Below are 6,246 nucleotides of genomic sequence, written 5' to 3'. Positions count from 1 at the left end.
TATGAAAGAATCCTTTGAAGCATCTAGTCGTCACAAATGTTTTGACTACTTCTGGAGCCAAAACGGACTCCGTATGAGTCAGATATCCATGTTTCGGTTAACACTACGCAAAACTGATTGCGAACGACAGTTACAGACTAGTTCTTGTGTAGTTGCATTCGATTTTTTCCATTCTACTTCACTAAACATCTCCATATGAGATCCAATTACTTGTAGGGAAATGCAAGAGACCTCAGTTATGCTGATTCACTAGGTCCATAGCTGGGACTTTGTGTATGTTCTCAAGTGCGTTTGTCGAGTGCTCATTAAGAATGTTTCTATACAAGTTTCTGAACGAACTCCTTAAGAAACGTTCTCCAAAAGTTCCCTATGAAAGAATCCTTCAAAGCATCTGTTCGTCACAAACGTTTTGACTACTTGTGGAGCCAAAACGGACTCCGTATGAGTCAGATATCCATGTTTCGGTTAATATTGCGCAAAACTTATTCCGAACGACAGTTACACACTAGTTCTTGTGTAGTTGCATTCGATTTTTTCCATTCTACTTCACTAACCATCTCCATATGAGATCCAATTACTTGTAGTAAAATGCAAGAGACCTCGGTTATGACGATGCACTAGGTCCATAGCTGGGGCTTTGTGTATGTTCTCGAAATGCGTTTGTCGAGTGCTCATTAAGAAAGTTTTTATACAAGTTTCTGAACGAACGCCTTAAGAAAAGTTCTCCAAAAGTTCCCTATAAAAGAATCCTTCGAAGCATCTGGTCGTTAAAAATGTTTTGACTACTTTTGGAGCAAAAACAGACTCCGTATGAGTCAGATATCCATGTTTCTGTTAACATTGTGCAAAACAGATTCCGAAGGACAGTTACAGACTAGTTCTTGTGTAGTTGCATTCGATTTTTTCCATTCTGCTTCACTAAACATCTCCATATGAGATCCAATTACTTGTGGGGAAATGCAAGAGACCTCAGTTATGATGATGCACTAGGTCCATAGCTGGGACTTTGTGTATGTTCTCGATATGCGTTTGTCGAGTGATCATTAAGAAAGTTTCTATACAAGTTTCTGATCGAACTCCTTATGAAAAGTTCTCCTAAAGTTCCCTATGAAAGAATCCTTTGAAGCATCTGGTCATCACAAATGTTTTGACTACTTGTCGAGCCAAAACGGACTCCGTATGAGTCAGATATCTAGGTTTCGGTTAACACTGCGCAAAACTGATTTCGAACGATAGTTACACACTAGTTCTTGTGTAGTTGCATTCGATTTTTTCCATTCTACTTCACTAAACATCTCCATAAGAGATCCAATTACTTGTAGGGAAATGCAAGAGACCTCAGTTATGATGATGCACTAGGTCCATAGCTGGGACTTTGTGTATGTTCTCGAAATAAGTTTGTCGAGTGCTCATTAAGAAAGTTTCTATACAAGTTTCTGAACGAACTCCGTATGAAAAGTTCTCCAAAAGTTCCCTATGAAAGAATCCTTCGTAGCATCTGTTCGTCACAAACGTTTTGACTACTTGTGGAGCCAAAACGGACTCCGTATGAGTCAGATATCCATGTTTCGGTTAATATTGCGCAAAACTGATTCCGAACGACAGTTACACACTAGTTCTTGTGTAGTTGCATTCGATTTTTCCATTCTACTTCACTAAACATCTCCATATGAGATCCAATTACTTGTAGGGAAATGCAAGAGACCTCTGTTATGATGATGCACTAGGTCCATAGCTGGGACTTTGTGTATGTTCACGAAATGCGTTTCTCAAGTGCTCATTAAGAAAGTTTCTATACAAGTTTCTGAATGAACTCCTTAAGAAAAGTTCTCCCAAAGTTCCCTATGAAAGAACCCTTCGAAGCATCTGGTCGTCATACACGTTTCGACTACTTGTGGAGACAAAACGGACTCCGTATGAGTCAGATGTCCATGTTTCGATTAACACTGTGTGAAACTGATTTCGAACAATAGTTACAGACTAGTTCTTGTGTAGTTGCATCCGATTTTTTCCATTCTACTTCACTAAACATCTCCATATGATATCCAATTACTTGTAGGGAAAAGCAAAAGACCTCAGTTATGATGATGCACTAGCTCCATAGCTGGGATTTTGTGTATGTTCTCGAAATGCGTTTGTCGAGTGCTCATTAAGAAAGTTTCTATACAAGTTTCTGAACGAACTCCTTAAGAAAATTCTCCAAAAGTTCCCTATGAAAGAATCCTTCAAAGCATCTAGTCGTCACAAACGTTTTGACTACTTGTGGAGCCAAAACAGACTCCGTATGAGTCAGATATCCATGTTTCAGTTAACACTGCGCAAAACTGATTTCGAACGACAGTTACAGACTAGTTCTTGTGTAGTTGCATTCGATTTTTTCCATTCTACTTCACTAAACATCTCCATATGAGATCCAATTACCTGTAGGGAAATGCAAGAGACCTCAGTTATGATGATGCACTAGGTCCATAGCTGGGACTTTGTGTATGTTCTCGAAATACGTTTGTCGAGTGCTCATTAAGAAAGTTTATATACAAGTTTCTGAACGTACTCCTTAAGAAAAGTTCTCCAAAAGTTCCCTATGAAAGAATCCTTCGAAGCATCTGGTCATCACAAACGTTTTGACTACTTGTGGAGCCAAAACGGACTCCGTATGAGTCAGATATCCATGTTTCGGTTAACACTGCGCAAAACTGATTCCGAACGATAGTTACAGACTAGTTCTTGTGTAGTTGCATTCGATTTTTTCCATTCTACTTCACTTAACATCTCCATATGAGATCCAATTACTTGCAGGGAAATGCAAGAGACCTCAGTTATGATGATGCACTAGGTCCATAGCTGGGGCTTTGTGTATGGTCTCGAAATGCGTTTGTCGAGTGCTCATTAAGAAAGTTTCTATACAAGTTTCTGAACGAACGCCTTAAGAAAATTTCTCTAAAAGTTCCCTATGAAAGAATATTTTGAAGCATCTGGTCGTCACAAACGTTTTGACTACTTGTGGAGCCTAAACGGACTCCGTATGAGTCAGATATCCATGTTTCAGTTAACACTGGGCAAAACTGATTCCGAACGACAGTTACAGACTAGTTCTTGTGTAGTTGCATTCGATTTTTTCCATTCTACTTCACTAAACATCTCCATATGAGATCCAATTACTTGTAGGGAAATGCAAGAGACCTCAGTTTTGCTGATGCACTAGAGCCATAGCTGGGACTTTTTGTATGTTCTGGAAATGCGTTTGTCGAGTGCTCATTAAGAAAGTTTCTATACAAGTTTCTGAACGGACTCCTTAAGAAAAGTTCTCCAAAAGTTCCCTATAAAAGAATCCTTCGAAGCGTCTGGTCGTCAGAAATGTTTTGACTACTTGTGGAGCCGAAATGGACTCCGTATGAGTCAAATATCCATGTTTCTGTTAACATTGTGCAAAACTGATTCCGAACGACAGTTACAGACTAGTTCTTGTGTAGTTGCATTCGATTTTTTCCATTCTACTTCACCAAACATCTCCATATGAGATCCAACTACTTGTAGGGAAATGCAAGAGACCTCAGTTATGATGATGCACTAGGTCCATAGCTGGGACTTTGTGTATGTTCTCAAAATGCCTTTGTCGAGTGCTCATTAAGATAGTTTCTATATAAGTTTCAGACCGAACTCCTTAAGAAAAGTTCTCCTAAAGTTCCTTATGAAAGAATCCTTCAAAGCATCTGGTCATCACAAACGTTTTGACCACTTGTGGAGCCAAAACGGACTCCGTATGAGTCAGATATCCATGTTTCGGTTAACACTGCGCAAAACTGATTACGAACGACAGTTACAGACTAGTTCTTGTGTAGTTGCATTTGATTTTTTCCATTCTACTTCACTAAACATCTCCATATGAGATCCAATTACTTATAGGGAAATGCAAGAGACCTCAGTTATTATGATGCACTAGAGCCATAGCAGGGACTTTTTGTATGTTCTCGAAATGTGTTTGTCGAGTGCTCATTAAGAAAGTTTCTATACAAGTTTCTGAACGAACTCCTTAAGAACAGTTCTCCAAAAGTTCCCTATGAAAGAATCCTTTGAAGCTTATGGTCGTCACAAATGTTTTGACTACTTGTGGAGCCAAAACGGACTCTGTACGAGTCAGATATCCATGTTTCCGTTAACACTGCGCAAAACTGATTTCGAACGACAGTTACAGACTAGTTCTTGTGTAGTTGCATTCGATTTTTTCCATTCTAATTCACTAAACATCTCCATATGAGATCCAATTACTTGTAGGGAAATGCAAGATACCTGAGTTATGATGATGCACTAGGTCCATAGCTGGGACTTTGTGTATGTTCTTGAAATGCGTCTGTCGAGTGCTCATTAAGAAAGTTTCTATACAAGTTTCTGAACGAACCCCTTAAGAAAAGTTCTCCAAAAGTTCCCTATGAAAGAATCCTTCGAAGCATCTGGTCGTCAAAAACGTTTTGAGTACTTGTGGAGCCAAAACGGACTCCGTATGAGTCAAATATCCATGTTTCAGTTAACACTGCGTAAAACTGATTCCGAACGACAGTTAGAGACTAGTTCTTGTGTAGTTGCATTCGATTTTTTCCATTCTACTTCATTAAACATCTCCATATGAGATCCAATTACTTGTAGGGAAATGCGAGAGACCTCAGTTATGATGATGCACTATGTCCATAGCTGGGACTATGTGTATGTTCTCAAAATGCCTTTGTCGATTGCTCATTAAGAAAGTTTCTATATAAGTTTTTGAATGAACTCCTTAAGAAAAGTTCTCAAAAAGTTCCTTGTGAAAGAATCCTTCAAAGCATCTGGTCATCACCAACGTTTTGACCACTTGTGGAGCCAAAACGGACTCCGTATGAGTCAGATATCCACGTTTCGGTTAACATTGCGCAAAACTGATTCCGAACGACAGTTACAGAATAGTTCTTGTGTAGTTGCATTCGATTTTTTCCATTCTACTTCACTAAAAATCTCCAGATGAGATCCAATTACTTGTAGGGAAATGCAAGAGACCTCAGTTATGATGATGCACTAGAGCCATAGCGTGGACTTTGTGTATGTTCGCGAAATGCGTTTGTCGAGTGCTCATTAAGAAAGTTTCTATACAAGTTTCTGAACGGACTCCATAAGAATCCCTATAAAAGAATCCTTCGAAGCATCTGGTCGTCAGAAACGTTTTGACTACTTGTGGAGCCGAAACGGACTCCATATGAGTAAAATATCCATGTTTCTGTTAACATTGTGCAAAACTGATTCCGAACGACAGTTACACACAAGTTCTTGTGTAGTTGCATTCAATTTTTTCCATTCTACTTCACCAAACATCTCCATATGAGATCCAATTACTTGTAGGGAAATGCAAGAGACCTCAGTTATGATGATGCACTAGGTCCATAGCTGGGACTTTGTGTATGTTCCCGAAATACGTTTGTCGAGTGGTCATTAAGAAAGTTTCTATACAAGTTTCTGAACGAACTCCTTAAGATAAGTTCTCCAAAAGTTCCCTATGAAAGAATCCTTCGAAGCATCTGGTCTTCACAAACATTTTCACTACTTGTGGAGCCAAAACGGACTCCGTATGAGTCAGATATCCATGTTTCTGTTAACATTGTGCAAAACTGATTCCGAACGACAGTTACAGACTAGTTCTTGTGTAGTTGCATTCGATTTTTTCCATTGTACTTCACCAAACATCTCCATATGAGATCCAACTACTTGTAGGGAAATGCAAGAGACCTCAGTTATGATGATGCACTAGGTCCATAGCTGGGACTTTGTGTATGTTCTCAAAATGCCTTTGTCGAGTGCTCATTAAGATAGTTTCTATATAAGTTTCAGACCGAACTCCTTAAGAAAAGTTCTCCTAAAGTTCCTTATGAAAGAATCCTTCAAAGCATCTGGTCATCACAAACGTTTTGACTACTTGTGGAGCCAAAACGGACTCCGTATGAGTCAGATATCCATGTTTCGGTTAACACTGCGCAAAACTGATTACGAACGACAGTTACAGACTAGTTCTTGTGTAGTTGCATTTGATTTTTTCCATTCTACTTCACTAAACATCTCCATATGAGATCCAATTACTTGTAGGGAAATGCAAGAGACCTCAGTTATGATGATGCACTAGAGCCATAGCAGGGACTTTTTGTATGTTCTCGAAATGTGTTTGTCGAGTGCTCATTAAGAAAGTTTCTATACAAGTTTCTGAACGAACTCCTTAAGAAAAGCTCTCCA

This window comes from Triticum aestivum, chromosome 1D, assembly GCF_018294505.1.
Source record: "Triticum aestivum cultivar Chinese Spring chromosome 1D, IWGSC CS RefSeq v2.1, whole genome shotgun sequence".
NCBI classification, from domain to species: domain Eukaryota; kingdom Viridiplantae; phylum Streptophyta; class Magnoliopsida; order Poales; family Poaceae; genus Triticum; species Triticum aestivum.
This window is presented reverse-complemented; position numbering follows the sequence as displayed.